The sequence below is a fragment of the Saccoglossus kowalevskii genome, chromosome 21 (genome assembly GCF_978046115.1).
Source record: "Saccoglossus kowalevskii chromosome 21, keSacKowa6.1, whole genome shotgun sequence".
NCBI lineage: Eukaryota > Metazoa > Hemichordata > Enteropneusta > Harrimaniidae > Saccoglossus > Saccoglossus kowalevskii.
In genome coordinates, this window is record NC_140661.1 from 25,938,858 (window position 1) to 25,959,958 (window position 21,101).

Consider the following 21,101-nt stretch of genomic DNA (forward strand, 5'->3'; position numbering starts at 1 on the left):
CCACGTGCTCATGTTACACCCATAAGTTGCCTAAAACTAGATAAGCTCAAATCGCAGGTGCACAGATAGGGAAAATTTATATGAAGGGCAACTAACTGGTATCTCTGCTATAACAACCAGGGATCTCTTACTCCGGTCGAGACAATTCGACAGTCCAGTGGTAAACCGAGGTAATGACGTACATCGAATATTATAATCAAGGAGACATTCACACCATTAATTAACGACGCAGACAGGTCAAGTGAACAACAACTTCTATTCAATATTTATAAAGGTGAACCAAGGTCAACAGTGGGCACACATAATTATTCGTACATAATACAATAATTGGCACCTCGCTCACTGAAGTATAAACTAACAATAGTATGATAATAAACACTACAATTGCATGAATTGGCAGTAATATGCACAATAATAATTACTTCCGGTTAACAGAATTAACAGCAATGTTCATCACAATAATTACTAAAGTTGTAGGACTCAATAGAGAAATACACAATGTCCAACAGTTTACATGCAGCGTAAACACAACAATAACTATAGTGGTATAAAAAATCTCATTTGGTAAATACAACAACAGTTAAACGGTGAAACGACTCAATAAAAATCTGCATGAACTTTAGTACAACGTATAGTCTGATAAAACTATACATGTCATGAATATACCAACAGTAAAAGCCCTAACCCTAGTTAACTGATTACATGTAACCTCCAATTAATATTCACTTCAGAGGAACATCACACAGATACACACAATTTTTGCTGTCTTGTAGGGCACAACACACGAAATTGCTAATTTTTACAATAAGCCAAACGAAAAACGTCCCTCCAAGCGCAAAAATTCAAACATAAAAAATCATACAGTCGCGCGTGTACATGTGAGTAACGGAACTGTTCACTGTTCAAAATCGTATGGCAGTTTGCACAAAGTTAACTTTTGTTAGTCAATAACGAGTATCAAACCTGATCTTCAAGTTCCTTACGGTAGCTGCGAGTCCCTCAGTGGCGTAATGGCGTCGATCACGTCAAAGCAGCGGCGAAACCCTCACAACTGTAGCGACGGAGCGTAGGCCCCGTTGACTTGCAAGTCGCCTCACGCTCGTACAGTAGTTTCACAAACTTGACAAAACCAGTTCACTTCACTCGCCCACAACTGCTTCTATCAGTCATTCGACTCGAAATACTCCGGCCCCACGGGTACCTGTCACTCAGCAAAGACTTCAACTTACAGTCCCATCGGCGATGGCCTTTTCTGGTCGCGCTGATCGGTTCAGGCCGCGTTTCAACCAGTCAACTCGGGACGGCGTGGTTTCCCTTTAACGAGCAGCCATTGTTTCCCTGTCTTCACTGCGCTGACGTCATCCGATCCACGAAGTGATCACGTGGTACTCGCATGTCAGATGGATTCACTCAGGAGCTAAATAAGTTTCATAACTCCATTACGGCTATCCCTGTTAGTATAGTGTATGCAAAAAGCACATCCACACAAATTACTGCATGTCATGTCCGTCTGACAATCTATAAAATGTTCTAATTACACAATAAAAATATATAACTCAATGGCGTCAAATTTACCAGGCGACACTCACTCAATGCATTTTTCTTGAATCATGTATTTTTTCGAGAGAGGGGTCATCTGCAAGGCGTGGTTCAATTGCGCTATGTTCTTTTTGCAGCTTTTCTTTTTCACGTTTCTTTACGTGTTTTATTTGTGCAGTATTGTTTTTTAATTCCTTAATTTTATGTTCACCAATAACCCACTATAACTGTACACTTTTATAGTTGTACTTTTTTGCGCGCCAACGCCAGCAAAATTCAGCTATTTTTTCACAATATGTTTCATCCTCCAATAGTGTGACGATTAACAGTTTTTTTTTTGAGATGATAAGTTGACAGGTTTGAGATCAGAGAAAGTGGATGTGATATCAATGTTTACAGAAGTCACTTTAAATACAAGTGTGTCGGTTATGTAAAATCTATCTAGCCTGACGTGGCTGTTCCCCCTGAACCATGTACAGTTTTTGATGTCACCATGGAAACGACGCCAGGCGTCAACAAGTTTAAAGCGATTGGCGATACTCTTCAACACTTGTGCAGATGGGATGTGTGTTTCAAAAATGTCATTACGATCAAGTGCGGGGCTCAGTGTGCAGTTAAAATCGCCGGCTATTATGATAGGGTCATTCTTGTCAAGTTCATTGATGGTTTTGTTTAAAGTAATGAAAAATACATCACGTTCTACACCAGTTGGTGGTGTATAGACATTAAAAAGACGATATGACAGGTATGCATTACTGTTTTTGTTTGGAAGAACTGATGTGTTCAATGTATAAGTATTATTATGCATGGTTGCTATCTATTCGACGTGATAAATTAAATAACCCAGGGTTATTCGGGCAATATCTTGAACGTGTGTTATTATTTAATGGTGACATGTTGTTGTACATGAAGAAACATTCAATTCCCAACGGCCTGGGACAGAATGCTGAATTTTGTAATATAGTAAGTTTTGTAATATAGTCTGATATAAAATTATCATATTTAGAAAACAGTTCTAAGCATAAAGCAGATTATGTAGTTATCATAATATCAAGTCCAGCTACATATGTCATTGGAATACAATTACTGGATTTGGAATCGTTTATGGGAAATACACAAATTAATGTATAATTTGGTTTCTTTTTACCTTTCGATGTTCAACTGATGTCTAAGACACAATTTATTTCCACTGCTACCTTGTTGTGTTATATAATGCTTCTATATAAATAAATCATGATTTTTTTTCTTTTTATAATGTTTTTGTGCCAGGCGACAGTTCCGGACATTGAATGTCACTGTTATCTCTGACCTTTTTTTCTATTTTGTAAGTTCAAATTGCAAGTGCTAGTGCTGACACATAGTTCATTTTGCCACAGAAGTCACTTCCTTTTTGGGACTATATGACAGGACTGTGTGGCCATCTACCTATCAAATGACAATTTTAATGAACTATACACAAGCACCTGCGGACCTTAACCAAGGTTCCCCCAAATTCGCATTCGTTAGTGAATGAATCTCAGCCAGTGGAATTAGCCTTCCCATTGTGTCTGTGGCACTCTCAACCAGGGTAGGGGTCGACCCTTTTGATGTTCAGCCTAAGGTAGAATTTAAACTTGGGTCTACCGATCATGAGTCTGATGCGACAACCACTATGCTAGCAGTGATGTTATCACGACAATACTGCTTAGTTCACACGAAGACAGGCCGCCGCGTCTGAAGTAAACTAAGGAAAGTTTTATTCACAAATTGAAAAAAAACTGCATTCACACGGTTTGTGTTTTTTTAACATATTACTGTATCACAATACCATACAATGGATAAAGGGTGCCATCAAGTATGTCATCATGTATAGCTAATACTCGCTTCCCAAAGTAATCTATGGCATATTTTTTACAATGATAAATGCAGATTTTCTAACAGCACGTACAATTGCCTGTGAAGGCATGTATCAAGGAAGTTAGTTAGTTATATTTATTCATTTCACATTTGCCGCAAAATACGTATTTTTGGTTATGAATAACTATGTTTGCTGTCAGCAAATTAAGATTACGTTGTTTCTGGGGCAGCTTGACAGAAAGCGATATGCATGCTTTCGTTAAAAAGACAATGCCGTGGTTTGCATAGATTATGCTTTTTGTGGGCTAAGGACAGAAGCAGATCTTGATATATTTTGTATACTAAAATATAAATATTTCCCAACCATGAAACCCCTAAACACGAATTAACGTGAATGTCGTATTTTAAGATATGTATATGTACATATTGTGTACAGCCATGTTGCTAATGTCTACAAATCGTTCAATGTACTTTTAAATTGGAAAATTATAAATTTGTTTTTGCTTTATTTAGTAAAAGGTTTTATTCACAAAAAAACAACAATTTGAACACTTGAACCATCATTTGGGAAACTAGGTTCTAAATAAAACGCAACATTTCCGGTAAACATTTTAATCTAACCCATGCGATACACAAGTCGTCAAATTATCTTGACACAATTAACAGATGTACTGAACCTTACAAATTCTTCACAAGGTACACTATAATGATTAGAGACTGACCGATCGATTTAGATTTGGTGTTCGATGATTTGTTCCCGATAGCATATTTATAATATAGCAGATATCATCTTAACACTGAGCTAAGCGTTCTTATACCGTGCCTTAGTTGCAGTGATATTGCGTCTTACACGTCACGTAATGGAACAATATTTTCCATGTCATATGATAATATAATATAGTGACATGCGATTAGGGTTTGTGAAATTAAGTTGTAAACATTAGTAATGAAACAAAAATACCAAACGGTGTAATAACGTTTTCGCGATATTGACCAATGGATTCATAAAGTAACACAAATAGTTCCCGAAAAAAACTCAATAATTTAATCAAAAGGACATGTTAATTTGATTGAGAATCGCCCATTTTAATGACATTAATTTAATAATGTGAATTCTTCATTCCCGTCGATCACTGTACAAATATAGTTTATTCTACTAATGTTTCCACTACAGTGAACAAGAAATGCCTTTCCCTCCAAACACTTCCACTTCACACAGCTGTAGATAGTTGTCATTATCAACATAACGCCCACTGAGCTGACATTCAAATATGATCTTCTCTCCATATGTGTTTGCGTACCAGTCTATTTGATCTCTACATTGGGTATTTTGGCTTATATCAGAACTTTCACCAACTTACACAACAGCTCCGTCAATTCTCTCAGCTGAAATATCGAATATGCATGTTTTAAAGGTGTTGGGTGTGTTGAGAGATATTGAATATATTAGTGCGCGGGCAATTTATGAAATAAATTCAATAAACTATAATTCAATTCAACGTTTGTGTGATTTAGACATAATTCAAGATATATATGGCATGTAATCATATTGAAATATATGCTTACAACTGGTTTTTAATTCGTGTCGAAAACGTGCACAGAATGTTCCTTTTGTGCACGTTGTCGACACTGCTAGTCAGCCACCTTAAGTGCCAAAACCATGAAATAAACAGCCAATGTCAATAAAGTAGCCTAGGTGTTAACAATCGATTACGTACTGGCAAACCAACTTCTCTAAACGCATACTTTTAGGTTGATTTAGCAATCTTTTTTAAACTTATCAGCCCTCAAAACCTAATATTACATGTAAGAACGAAATAAATCTGTCGATAATTCACGTTTTCCCCGTAAAAGGCGGGTTGACTGTTCCCTCTCTGGAATCCCTCCCGGCATATACTACCAACGCCTACCATGTCAAGCTATAAACTGGCAACAGTCACTGAACAGTATTCATTTCGCCCAATCTCCAGCTTTTATCGCATTTTTAATGAACGCATATTTCTTAATTTCCGGCCGAAAAACGACTATATTTGCTCGCACGTTTGTCCAAAAACTGTTCACTGGCACATGAGTTTTCGATATTGTTGTTTTAATGCTATTTAATGCTAACGTTTGAGGATAAAACGAGTATTAATCGTTATTTAATTCTGAAAGACACTTCAAATCAAGCAACCCTTTTATCGTTCGCAAACGCAACTTGAACTATGACCTCTAGTTACGTTCCACAACAAGCTGATACAGTGATAGAGCGGGACTATGTTCCGTTTGAATAAGGGCTGCTACCTCGTTTCAAAAATATGACATTTACGTGATACAGGCAGTGCTAGGGCTAGGGCTAGGGCCTTAGAACAGAGAGCAGAGAAACAAGAAACATATTAATGCGTTTTTCCGAAAAAAAATTCCAAATCCATGTATTTAAAATGCGACCGAGCAGACGGGCGATATTTCTGGGTTCGCGCGGTCAAAAAATAAAACGGAAGTTATTCAACAAGCGGTTACAAAAGTGCGTAAAAAATAATTGAAAAGCAGAAGCGAGCGAAAGGTTGGGTGAAATTGGTGCTGTATATTTGGTCGGTATAAACAGGTCCTTTGTGAAAGTACGATCGGCCAAGATTTATCATTTTGAAGCACGCTAATTACAGTTCCCTGGTCCAATCAGTACTGTTGTATTCGTCAACCGAACGTTACAATCCGGACCTGCTAGACGAATATTATTGCAAATGTCATTACTTTCTCCCTGAACAATGAATTCAGAATCAATTTGGTATTAGTATGTAAGTTTAGAATGATTTTTATTTGGTTTAACGTGATAGTGAAATATATCATTACAAACAGGAAGTCTACGGCATCGATCAGAGAATGGAGGTAGAAACACCTCCATGATCAGAGTATACACCAGACAACAGTTCTTTGTGGAGGGATTGTGCTGTGCCCAGACTGCTCGTTTTGATGATTGGTCTGGGTGTGGCTTGTGGGTAAGAATAGAAAATGGATTCCGATGAGGTTGTGATTATTTTGGATTTTGAATAACGGATTTTTACAAATTGATGGGTGAAGTGATGTTAAAAAACATAAGTTGTTCACCGTCTTGCGTATACCGCAATAGAAAATGATTGTATTTCAACACAAATCTCCAATCAAGAGATTGGCGTTCGGTACTGATGCTGCCTTGAGAGGTGTGACGCAAAGATTTCAATAAAGTGACTGTGTCCGCAGCTCACTTGTCATTTTTATATCTCGAGCTCGCTGATGTTCTATTTATTATTTTTTTATTTAATTCAGTACAATATCCAGAATATGTATAAACTCAAGTGACATTCATGGTTTAGTCGTCGGAGTGAATCAAAAAAGTTCACCGCGCGTATTATGAAGAATAATTCGATTTTTTTTTTAGAATTGTAACGGATTTTATATTCATTTATTTGTTGGTAATAAATTAACCTTTTCATAGGCTAATTTGTGTTATTTTGAAACTTTTAAATAATCCGATTAACTGAATGGACCGATTATAAGCTTAAAGTTGGATTTAGCTCCTGTTATAATCCAAATTCCCCTTTTAACAGTTGTAAGCAGAAATTTTCATATATTTTATTTTATGATTCAAATTGTTTATATCAAACGATTTACAAAGAATAACATTTGTGATAATATTATTGCATTCCATGTATTATTTTTTAATTGGTATATACTTACAACAACAATCTTACCGATTGGTTATTATCACTTGACATATAGAGTATGTTTCTCCCAAATCTAGTTTCCACCAAGTGTCCTGTTCCTTTGCAGTACAACTACACCTGCGATGACGATATATGGAATCATCATTTCCATCAATAGCGTAATTAGGTGGTCCACTATAAGCATTGCTGATTTGACTTGCTATTCCTTTTATTGCAACATTTTCTATTTAAGTACAACATAGTAACAATTAGTTAGATCTTATAAGAATGTCACATTTTGCCAAATATACGTGTTTTCATGTTTGTGCTGTTAGTGAAACTAAAGTTTTTGTTTTAATAATTGATTCATTATCACGCAATCATCAGTTGGATGATCGAAAATATGAAGTTCTCAATTCTTGAACACTTACATCCATCTTCTTTGATATTACTTACCCGGCGATGATTGTTTTTTTCCAAACACTTCCACTTCACACAGCTGTAGATAGTTGTTATGATCTTTCAGTTGTGCGGCAACATATCGCCCACTGAGCTGACAATCAAATGTGATCTTCTCTCCATATGTGTTGGCGTTCCAGTCTATTTGATCTCCACATTGATCATTTTGGCTTATATCATAACTGTCACCAACTGACACCACAGCTCCGTCAATTCTCTCAGCTGAAATATCGAATATGCATTTTTATGGTGTTGGGTTTATTGAGGGATATTGATTCCTACGGGCGATGAATGACATTACTTCAAGAAACTATAATGAAATGAAATATTTAAAGTCTGTGTTATTTAGACATGAAATTATGATTACCATTTTATAAATAAGCAACTACATCTATGAACATATTGCACCAATTCGAAAAATAATGGATATGGTATATTTCAGTTTACGATTCAAATTGTTAATTTCAAACATCTTACAAAGAACGAAAACTGAAAAAATAATATTACGTTCCGTGTATTATTTTTTTAATTGGTATATACTTACAACAACAATCTTGTCGATTTGTTATTACCACTTCAGATATAGAGTATGTTTCTCCCAAATCTAGTTTCCACCAAGCGTCCTGTTCCTTTGCAGTACAACTACACCTGTGATGACGATATATGGAATCGTCATTTCCATCAATAGCGTAATTAGGTGGTCCACTATAAGCATTGCTGATTTGGCTTGCTGTTCCCCTTAGTGCAATATTTTCTGGAATATATGTATATGTACATACTATGTTCGATTATTTGTTGTTTGCTACTTTTCATGTGAACTAAGTTCAAATTATATTTTTTTCATATGAAAAATTCAAATGTTTTGCCACCAAATTGAGACAAAAATTGTACTCCTCACGGGTCATTTGCGACTCGCGACTGGAACTACTGGTACCGGTGAGAAAAGCTGTAGTGGTAGCTTTATCGAGCACAGAGTATGATAAAATGTGAAAATATGAAAAAAATTCCCTACCTTTTGCTGTTGCTTGTGATAATAAAACAGCTGCAACAGTTCCACATCAGCGACCTTGTCATACTCACTCTGTTGTGCACGGGTATATTGAAAAGTAATATCAAGCTAATACTCAATATAGACAGACGTTTTCGAAAAATACAGAAGTATATATTTAGGGATGTGCGTGAGTAACGATCGCTTTTAATACACCTTTATATAGATGTTGTTCAATTTATTATACTGTAACAGACAGTGACGTGTCAATTGCAGATGGTATGATATATTACATGAAAACACATGCATTGGCCTACAGGCATTTTCACCTTATTTACAAATTCAAACCCCACTAGTTCGAGATGGGATTCAACGACAAGTGTGTGCGTTCCAATAATAATCTGAGGTATATGTGGAATATCACAATGACGTTTCACATCTATATATTGACATACACTATCTCAACTAGAAAGATGTGACCAGATTAAATTGTATGTAGAAATATCGGTCTTCATAATTTGGCAAATGATATATCATCGCTCATACATGCGAGGTAATGAAAAATATTCCAATGAAAGCGTGTTTAATGGGCGAAGCGAGAACGACGAATGGGCAACACATTCACATGTTTACACTATAACAACCAATACCATGAGTCGGAATTTGTAGCTCATAGTAAGGCGCTTTAAAATGCAGTCAGAACGTTTTAAATGTTGAATGATTACGTACTCGAAGGTGGTGGTGATGGCGTTGCTTCTGTTGGAGCCTCCGTTGGTGCCTTCGTTGGTGCCTCTGTTGGTGCATATGTTGGAGCCTCGCTTGGTGCATCTGTTGGGGCCTCGGTTGGTGCTTCTGTTTTTGGTTCTTCAGTCGGCTCAGGGAATCCTTTAAATAGAAATATATATGTTGCTATAGCTAGTAATTATTCTGTTTCATACACCTAAGACAGAAGGGTGATATGATTAATACATAGTTCACCTATTTTAACCTTGCCTTGAAACTTAATAAATAAAGTAATAATATATGCAAACGACAGTTTTTGCGGAGGCAAATAACTATTGATACTATCAAATACAGATTAAATTAATTCAGAGGAAGTGAAACAATTGACAACCTAGACATATACATACATATGTCACATTTTTTTTTAAGATTCTACAATATTGCTAATTATGGTTAAATTAGAAATATAAACTCATGATTACATGCGCCATAACATTTATCAAATTGTACAAATTTATAGTACAAAAAAGTACAAATTTAATGACCAAAAAATGGAATATACATGGGTCTCATTTATCTAACAACTAGTTCTTAGTTTTTAAAACTTCTGCGTGTTCAGATTTAGTTCACGTGCTTACCCAACTTCTAAAACACAATAAAAATAATTACAATCATTTGCATATTCTCTTCTATTTTTCGTCAGGTAGAATGCAAATAATGATTATGTTGTATTATGAACACTGTACTCACTCAAATTACCAGGAGACACAATAGCTGTTACACATTCAGATTCAGGTAATTGTTCTCCCCATTTACCAGTCTCTAAGTCAAGGGCGTGAACACCACATCCGCCTTTTTCAATACCTAGTACGATTCCGTCAGGTTGAATTGAAAAGTTCTCTGGTATTGCCATGTACCATCAATTCCACCAACACGTCGCTTGAGTCCTCCTGTTTTAGTGATACCTAAAACTGTGCCGTCTGGCAGTACATCAATGCGAACAACATCGTTGAATTTACGGCTGGTTGTCCATTCACTGTTCACATCGGGACGAGTCATCAGTTTTGTGCCTGTGGTTGAGGATACAGCGATGATTGTACCATCTTACAGTCACATAAATTGACATGTTAGTATATAGTTGATTGTCTTCACCGACTCCAAGTAACCTACCGTCAGGCATAACTGCAATTCTCATCATACAGCATGAATTTTGAACAGGACCATCCCACTTTTTCTCAGCATAACCTTTTGTGTACAACTTCATATCTTCGCTAGTGCCAATCAACGCAGGTCCTGAAATAAGAATATAGTATTGCGTGTTTGTTTGTATCATACTTTATCCATTGATATATGTAACTATAGCTTCTGGGAATCCGACCACCAATATTTGCCTATTCAGAAAGTATTGATATTAATAATAATATTTATTATTAAAAGATGTTTGTTGAGTATAAAATAAATTGTAAAACACCACAGAACAGGGGCAGTATATTGATATGACCGTGCAATATTTTAACCATACAATAATAGAAGCGTGGTAATATAGATGACATATAACAAAAGTTAATTCAATAAACATGTTTTTCTCTGATGTCGGAGAGTTTATTACTCCTGAGACCATACTACATGTTAACATCCAACAACTTTGGGATTAGTTTATGTCTTTTTACGAATATTTATAGACATTGATCTTTCACTATGATATCGACTAATATGCTTTTACCTAAAAAGCGTTGTCGGGTCTGCCTGTTATCTGTGTTTAAAAAAGTTTAATATTAAACTAATGAAAAATAAAGCCATTTTGAATTAATGCATTTTAGTAAAAAAAATATATGATGTCTAATGTAGATGTTGTTATGTAGATGATGTTAGATTATATTCATTTAATACAAAATTACGCCTGTTTGAATCCAATATTACGCTTCTTTTATAAGACTAATGTATTATGAGATTATCGCCCAATATCGGTAATTTGGGGTGTATAGAAGCTAAAATAATATGAACCGCATTAAACGAGTCGAACTCCGAATGCTGATATTGGGCATTATCCAATAACCATATCAACCTAAACTGTGAGACTAATGTTCGTGCACATACCATTTAGGATTTATGCGTGATGCTTGAATGATATCGTATTAGACACGTGAAAAATAAAGATATGGTCGGAAGGAAGTACGACGGTGCTTGCACTGTGCAAAAACGGCGGTCATTCAATTGGTTCTCCGATTTAGGTTTGCGGAATTTGAACCCCTAAAAAACATATCTGTGTAGCCTCAATCAAGAGTTATTATAAATAATGGACCAAGAATTTATGTGAAGACTTTATTAAAATTTACAAGCCAAAATAAGATGGTGTATAACATCACGAAATTTATGAGCTCATTCATTATTATTGACAGTAAAAAATATAGATTGGAGACAATGGGCAGGACAGACATTTACGATATCACATATACTTTCCAGTGGACATTAACACAAAGCATAAAACTACAGATCCACATAATATAAATGATAGAAGATGCTTCTAAATTCAAAACTATTGATGCTTACTGAACATTTATTATACAACTGCTTGTTTTAGCATCTAAGCAGATTCAGCTAGATGATAGGCAACACAATGAATAAGTGTTATATGCAATTTAATACAAAGTACCATCTCAATTAAGCCATTGTTTTTTAAGGTATTGACGGGAAAAAGCACATCACACAACTAAACATTCATACAGGCAGACACATATTCGTAGATTGCGGTCAAATTAGTTTAAACACTTATAAACAACATGTTGCAACAATGTAATACACATTGGATGTTCAACATCGATTAATAAAGAGTAAATATTTTGAAAGGTTAACAAAAGTATTATTAGTCCAGTACTGTGTAGTAATGCACAACAAGAATAGCTCTACTCAATGTTCACAGAGAAGACACTTCAGAATATCGTTTTGATAAACATATATCGTACACTAACCTGCACTTGGAAGACTGCTGCGAGGAGAAACCAAATTCCGACTATTAGCGCAATCTGGTAATGTTCACATGTATGTGGGTCTGTAGTTAAATGCTATGTTGATAAACAACCAAGGAGCTAAGGGGTCGCAATGACAGCCCTAACTTAGGCTCCAATTGCTGATATATTGAAATAATCAAAAAAGGTGAACGCATTTTTCTTATGTTATGAGAATGTTATGAAATTGTTGTTTGAATAGTCGTTTTTCCAAATTGAAATAATATTTCATCCTTATTTTCCAAACGTGGCTGTTATTCTCCCGTTTCTTTTTTCCAGCTTGCAGTTTGAAGCTCACCAGATGTCTGCTAATAAATGACACTATTTCTGGAGTCTATAATCATCAATAAAAGAGCTTTCAATAATTTCGTGATACCAGCAGTTTTTCATAAGATATTCTGGTAACTAATTACAAAAACATAATTTAGAAGATAAATAGAGCTTCTAGAATATGTTGAAAATAAGACAAAAGAAAACATTGGATAGATAGGTCAAAGCTTGTTACAGTAGGGTGTCGTGATCTGAACAGTAAAATAGAAAACATAATTAGAAACTGGATTTCAGTACAAAAATAACTAAAAAAGTATTTTGAACTAATAAAATTAATATCAAGTAACACAATGAGTAAGCGTCCTGGTGAGGGCTAAAATGGTCTGTATTATTTCACTTATCCCAGCAATGTAGAAAAAGGTGTGTTAATACACTGGTTGATGAGAAGTACTGAGAAATAATTTTTAAACTCATAGTTGATGTTGACATAGGAAGTAAAGTAAGCAAATAACACCGAATAAACGGCAAAGTAAATACTCAAATTATAGTAAACACGTACTGCGTGCATGACTAGAACCGGCGCTCGCGTACGGCACCTAATCGCTTAGCTTCACGCCACTACTAGAAGGTTGCATGATGGTGTAGACTGTTCAAACCGACTGAAATGTATCAGATGAACACTTAGTGAAAGTTTGGTTCCTGTCTGGGGAGGCAACTTTCAGCAGAACGACCGTTCGCCGACTCAGAAGTTAGCGGGTTGCCGCGTTGGAAAATTCCAAGATGGCAACACACCAGTGATGTAATTTACCAAGGACTGACAACTCAGCGGTAAATAGGGATTCAGCAGCAGCGGTGGTCAATCGTGCCCATATCAATTTTATTTACGTACTGATTTAACTTTGGGTAGTCGCTATTCTATGATTATGTGAAATCCACATCTCCTATTATGCTCAACGGCAGTGTTGTAGAACTATATACTACAACTTACAATGAGAAGCTTGATACACATATGTGAACTTATTATCGCGCCGACTACTGTTAAAGGTTACTGCTGAGCAATACTGTTAGTGCATTATTGCCACTACATTGTTGCGTTGTTGTTGGGGGTTAGTGTGAATGACGTAAGCGCATTATTGTCACACTACTGTTAAATATTACTGTTACCAGTTACGGTGTATTGTCACACTACTGTTAAATATTCCTGTTACCAGTTACGGTGGATTGTCACACTACTGTTAAATATTACTATTAGCAGTTATGGTGTATTGTCACACTACTGTTAAATATTACTATTAGCAGTTACGGTGTATTGTCACACTACTGTTAAATATTACTATTAGCAGTTACTGTGTATTGTCACACTACTGTTAAATATTACTGTTAGCAGTTACGGTGTATTGTCACACTACTGTTAAATATTACTATTAGCAGTTATGGTGTATTGTCACACTACTGTTAAATATTACTATTAGCAGTTATAGTGTATTGTCACACTACTGTTAAATATTACTATTAGCAGTTATGGTGTATTGTCACACTACTGTTAAATATTACTATTAGCAGTTATGGTGTATTGTCACACTACTGTTAAATATTACTGTTACCAGTTACGGTGGATTGTCACACTACTGTTAAATATTACTATTAGCAGTTATGGTGTATTGTCACACTACTGTTAAATATTACTATTAGCAGTTACGGTGTATTGTCACACTACTGTTAAATATTACTGTTAGCAGTTACGGTGGATTGTCACACTACTGTTAAATATTACTATTAGCAGTTATGGTGTATTGTCACACTACTGTTAAATATTACTGTTAGCAGTTACGGTGTATTGTCACACTACTGTTAAATATTACTGTTAGCAGTTACGGTGGATTGTCACACTACTGTTAAATATTACTATTAGCAGTTATGGTGTATTGTCACACTACTGTTAAATATTGCTGTTAGCAGTTATGGTGTATTGTCACACTACTGTTAAATATTACTATTAGCAGTTACGGTGTATTGTCACACTACTGTTAAATATTACTATTAGCAGTTACGGTGTATTGTCACACTACTGTTAAATATTACTATTAGCAGTTATGGTGTATTGTCACACTACTGTTAAATATTACTATTAGCAGTTACGGTGTATTGTCACACTACTGTTAAATATTGCTGTTAGCAGTTATGGTGTATTGTCACACTACTGTTAAATATTACTATTAGCAGTTACGGTGTATTGTCACACTACTGTTAAATATTACTGTTAGCAGTTACGGTGTATTGTCACACTACTGTTAAATATTGCTGTTAGCAGTTATGGTGTATTGTCACACTACTGTTAAATATTACTATTAGCAGTTACGGTGTATTGTCACACTACTGTTAAATATTACTGTTAGCAGTTACGGTGTATTGTCACACTACTGTTAAATATTACTGTTAGCAGTTACGGTGTATTGTCACTACTGTTAAATATTACTATTAGCAGTTACGGTGTATTGTCACACTACTGTTAAATATTACTGTTAGCAGTTACGGTGTATTGTCACACTACTGTTAAATATTACTGTTAGCAGTTACGGTGTATTGTCACTACTGTTAAATATTACTATTAGCAGTTACGGTGTATTGTCACACTACTGTTAAATATTACTGTTAGCAGTTACGGTGTATTGTCACACTACTGTTAAATATTACTGTTAGCAGTTACGGTGTATTGTCACTACTGTTAAATATTACTATTAGCAGTTACGGTGTATTGTCACACTACTGTTAAATATTACTATTAGCAGTTACGGTGTATTGTCACACTACTGTTAAATATTACTATTAGCAGTTACGGTGTATTGTCACACTACTGTTAAATATTACTATTAGCAGTTATGGTGTATTGTCACTACTGTTAAATATTACTATTAGCAGTTATGGTGTATTGTCACACTACTGTTAAATATTACTGTTAGCAGTTACGGTGTATTGTCACACTACTGTTAAATATTACTATTAGCAGTTACGGTGTATTGTCACACTACTGTTAAATATTACTATTAGCAGTTATGGTGTATTGTCACACTACTGTTAAATATTGCTGTTAGCAGTTATGGTGTATTGTCACACTACTGTTAAATATTACTATTAGCAGTTACGGTGTATTGTCACACTACTGTTAAATATTACTATTAGCAGTTACGGTGTATTGTCACACTACTGTTAAATATTACTATTAGCAGTTATGGTGTATTGTCACACTACTGTTAAATATTACTATTAGCAGTTACGGTGTATTGTCACACTACTGTTAAATATTACTGTTAGCAGTTACGGTGTATTGTCACACTACTGTTAAATATTGCTGTTAGCAGTTATGGTGTATTGTCACACTACTGTTAAATATTACTATTAGCAGTTACGGTGTATTGTCACACTACTGTTAAATATTACTGTTAGCAGTTACGGTGTATTGTCACACTACTGTTAAATATTACTGTTAGCAGTTACGGTGTATTGTCACTACTGTTAAATATTACTATTAGCAGTTACGGTGTATTGTCACACTACTGTTAAATATTACTGTTAGCAGTTACGGTGTATTGTCACACTACTGTTAAATATTACTGTTAGCAGTTACGGTGTATTGTCACTACTGTTAAATATTACTATTAGCAGTTACGGTGTATTGTCACACTACTGTTAAATATTACTGTTAGCAGTTACGGTGTATTGTCACACTACTGTTAAATATTACTGTTAGCAGTTACGGTGTATTGTCACTACTGTTAAATATTACTATTAGCAGTTACGGTGTATTGTCACACTACTGTTAAATATTACTATTAGCAGTTACGGTGTATTGTCACACTACTGTTAAATATTACTATTAGCAGTTACGGTGTATTGTCACACTACTGTTAAATATTACTATTAGCAGTTATGGTGTATTGTCACTACTGTTAAATATTACTATTAGCAGTTATGGTGTATTGTCACACTACTGTTAAATATTACTGTTAGCAGTTACGGTGTATTGTCACACTACTGTTAAATATTACTATTAGCAGTTACGGTGTATTGTCACACTACTGTTAAATATTACTATTAGCAGTTATGGTGTATTGTCACTACTGTTAAATATTACTGTTAGCAGTTACGGTGTATTGTCACACTACTGTTAAATATTACTATTAGCAGTTACGGTGTATTGTCACACTACTGTTAAATATTACTGTTAGCAGTTACGGTGTATTGTCACACTACTGTTAAATATTACTGTTAGCAGTTATGGTGTATTGTCACTACTGTTAAATATTACTATTAGCAGTTACGGTGTATTGTCACACTACTGTTAAATATTACTATTAGCAGTTACGGTGTATTGTCACACTACTGTTAAATATTACTGTTAGCAGTTATGGTGTATTGTCACTACTGTTAAATATTACTATTAGCAGTTACGGTGTATTGTCACACTACTGTTAAATATTACTATTAGCAGTTACGGTGTATTGTCACACTACTGTTAAATATTACTATTAGCAGTTACGGTGTATTGTCACACTACTGTTAAATATTACTATTAGCAGTTACGGTGTATTGTCACACTACTGTTAATTATTACTATTATCAGTTACGGTGTATTGTCACACTACTGTTAAATATTACTGTTAGCAGTTACGGTGTATTGTCACACTACTGTTAAATATTACTGTTAGCAGTTATGGTGTATTGTCACTACTGTTAAATATTACTATTAGCAGTTACGGTGTATTGTCACACTACTGTTAAATATTACTGTTAGCAGTTACGGTGTATTGTCACACTACTGTTAAATATTACTGTTAGCAGTTATGGTGTATTGTCACTACTGTTAAATATTACTATTAGCAGTTACGGTGTATTGTCACACTACTGTTAAATATTACTATTAGCAGTTATGGTGTATTGTCACTACTGTTAAATATTACTGTTAGCAGTTACGGTGTATTGTCACACTACTGTTAAATATTACTGTTAGCAGTTCGGTGTATTGTCACACTACTATTAAATATTACTATTAGCAGTTACGGTGTATTGTCACTCTACTGTTAAATATTACTATTAGCAGTTACGGTGTATTGTCACACTACTGTTAAATATTACTGTTAGCAGTTACGGTGTATTGTCACACTACTGTTAAATATTACTGTTAGCAGTTATGGTGTATTGTCACTACTGTTAAATATTACTATTAGCAGTTACGGTGGATTGTCACACTACTGTTAAATATTACTATTAGCAGTTATGGTGTATTGTCACACTACTGTTAAATATTACTGTTAGCAGTTACGGTGTATTGTCACACTACTGTTACATATTACTGTTAGCAGTTACGGTGTATTGTCACACTACTGTTAAATATTACTGTTAGCAGTTACGGTGGATTGTCACACTACTGTTAAATGTTACTATTAGCAGTTATGGTGTATTGTCACACTACTGTTAAATATTACTATTAGCAGTAACGGTGTATTGTCACACTACTGTTAAATATTGCTGTTAGCAGTTACGGTGTATTGTCACACTACTGTTAAATATTACTGTTAGCAGTTATGGTGTATTGTCACACTACTGTTAAATATTACTATTAGCAGTTACGGTGTATTGTCACACTACTGTTAAATATTACTATTAGCAGTTATGGTGTATTGTCACTACTGTTAAATATTACTGTTAGCAGTTACGGTGTATTGTCACACTACTGTTAAATATTACTATTAGCAGTTACGGTGTATTGTCACACTACTGTTAAATATTACTGTTAGCAGTTACGGTGTATTGTCACACTACTGTTAAATATTACTGTTAGCAGTTATGGTGTATTGTCACTACTGTTAAATATTACTATTAGCAGTTACGGTGTATTGTCACACTACTGTTAAATATTACTATTAGCAGTTACGGTGTATTGTCACACTACTGTTAAATATTACTGTTAGCAGTTATGGTGTATTGTCACTACTGTTAAATATTACTATTAGCAGTTACGGTGTATTGTCACACTACTGTTAAATATTACTATTAGCAGTTACGGTGTATTGTCACACTACTGTTAAATATTACTATTAGCAGTTACGGTGTATTGTCACACTACTGTTAAATATTACTATTAGCAGTTACGGTGTATTGTCACACTACTGTTAATTATTACTATTATCAGTTACGGTGTATTGTCACACTACTGTTAAATATTACTGTTAGCAGTTACGGTGTATTGTCACACTACTGTTAAATATTACTGTTAGCAGTTATGGTGTATTGTCACTACTGTTAAATATTACTATTAGCAGTTACGGTGTATTGTCACACTACTGTTAAATATTACTGTTAGCAGTTACGGTGTATTGTCACACTACTGTTAAATATTACTGTTAGCAGTTATGGTGTATTGTCACTACTGTTAAATATTACTATTAGCAGTTACGGTGTATTGTCACACTACTGTTAAATATTACTATTAGCAGTTATGGTGTATTGTCACTACTGTTAAATATTACTGTTAGCAGTTACGGTGTATTGTCACACTACTGTTAAATATTACTGTTAGCAGTTCGGTGTATTGTCACACTACTATTAAATATTACTATTAGCAGTTACGGTGTATTGTCACTCTACTGTTAAATATTACTATTAGCAGTTACGGTGTATTGTCACACTACTGTTAAATATTACTGTTAGCAGTTACGGTGTATTGTCACACTACTGTTAAATATTACTGTTAGCAGTTACGGTGTATTGTCACACTACTGTTAAATATTGCTGTTAGCAGTTACGGTGTATTGTCACACTACTGTTAAATATTACTGTTAGCAGTTATGGTGTATTGTCACACTACTGTTAAATATTACTATTAGCAGTTACGGTGTATTGTCACACTACTGTTAAATATTGCTGTTAGCAGTTATGGTGTATTGTCACACTACTGTTAAATATTACTATTAGCAGTTACGGTGTATTGTCACACTACTGTTAAATATTGCTGTTAGCAGTTACGGTGTATTGTCACACTACTGTTAAATATTACTATTAGCAGTTATGGTGTATTGTCACACTACTGTTAAATATTACTATTAGCAGTTACGGTGTATTGTCACACTACTGTTAAATATTGCTGTTAGCAGTTATGGTGTATTGTCACACTACTGTTAAATATTACTATTAGCAGTTACGGTGTATTGTCACACTACTGTTAAATATTACTGTTAGCAGTTACGGTGTATTGTCACACTACTGTTAAATATTGCTGTTAGCAGTTATGGGGTATTGTCACACTACTGTTAAATATTACTATTAGCAGTTACGGTGTATTGTCACACTACTGTTAAATATTACTGTTAGCAGTTACGGTGTATTGTCACACTACTGTTAAATATTACTGTTAGCAGTTACGGTGTATTGTCACTACTGTTAAATATTACTATTAGCAATTACGGTGTATTGTCACACTACTGTTAAATATTACTGTTAGCAGTTACGGTGTATTGTCACACTACTGTTAAATATTACTGTTAGCAGTTATGGTGTATTGTCACTACTGTTAAATATTACTATTAGCAGTTACGGTGGATTGTCACACTACTGTTAAATATTACTATTAGCAGTTATGGTGTATTGTCACACTACTGTTAAATATTACTGTTAGCAGTTACGGTGTATTGTCACACTACTGTTACATATTACTGTTAGCAGTTACGGTGTATTGTCACACTACTGTTAAATATTACTGTTAGCAGTTACGGTGGATTGTCACACTACTGTTAAATATTACTATTAGCAGTTATGGTGTATTGTCACACTACTGTTAAATATTACTATTAGCAGTTACGGTGTATTGTCACACTACTGTTAAATATTGCTGTTAGCAGTTACGGTGTATTGTCACACTACTGTTAAATATTACTGTTAGCAGTTATGGTGTATTGTCACACTACTGTTAAATATTACTATTAGCAGTTACGGTGTATTGTCACACTACTGTTAAATATTGCTGTTAGCAGTTATGGTGTATTGTCACACTACTGTTAAATATTACTATTAGCAGTTACGGTGTATTGTCACACTACTGTTAAATATTACTATTAGCAGTTACGGTGTATTGTCACACTACTGTTAAATATTACTATTAGCAGTTATGGTGTATTGTCACACTACTGTTAAATATTACTATTAGCAGTTACGGTGTATTGTCACACTACTGTTAAATATTGCTGTTAGCAGTTATGGTGTATTGTCACACTACTGTTAAATATTACTATTAGCAGTTACGGTGTATTGTCACACTACTGTTAAATATTACTGTTAGCAGTTACGGTGTATTGTCACACTACTGTTAAATATTGCTGTTAGCAGTTATGGGGTATTGTCACACTACTGTTAAATATTACTATTAGCAGTTACGGTGTATTGTCACACTACTGTTAAATATTACTGTTAGCAGTTACGGTGTATTGTCACACTACTGTTAAATATTACTGTTAGCAGTTACGGTGTATTGTCACTACTGTTAAATATTACTATTAGCAGTTACGGTGTATTGTCACACTACTGTTAAATATTACTGTTAGCAGTTACGGTGTATTGTCACACTACTGT

The 21,101-nt window shown here is 34.6% G+C and overlaps 1 long non-coding RNA gene across 1 annotated transcript; it reads right to left on the minus strand.

Annotated features, from left to right (window-relative positions):
* Positions 1–4,440: 4,440 nt before the first annotated feature.
* Positions 4,441–7,263, minus strand: LOC146729827 (uncharacterized). Its single transcript, XR_014928010.1, has 2 exons — positions 7,069–7,263; positions 4,441–4,761 (listed from the first exon to the last, which is right to left on the minus strand). It is a non-coding gene; the product is annotated as an uncharacterized LOC146729827 (long non-coding RNA).
* Positions 7,264–21,101: the final 13,838 nt, after the last annotated feature.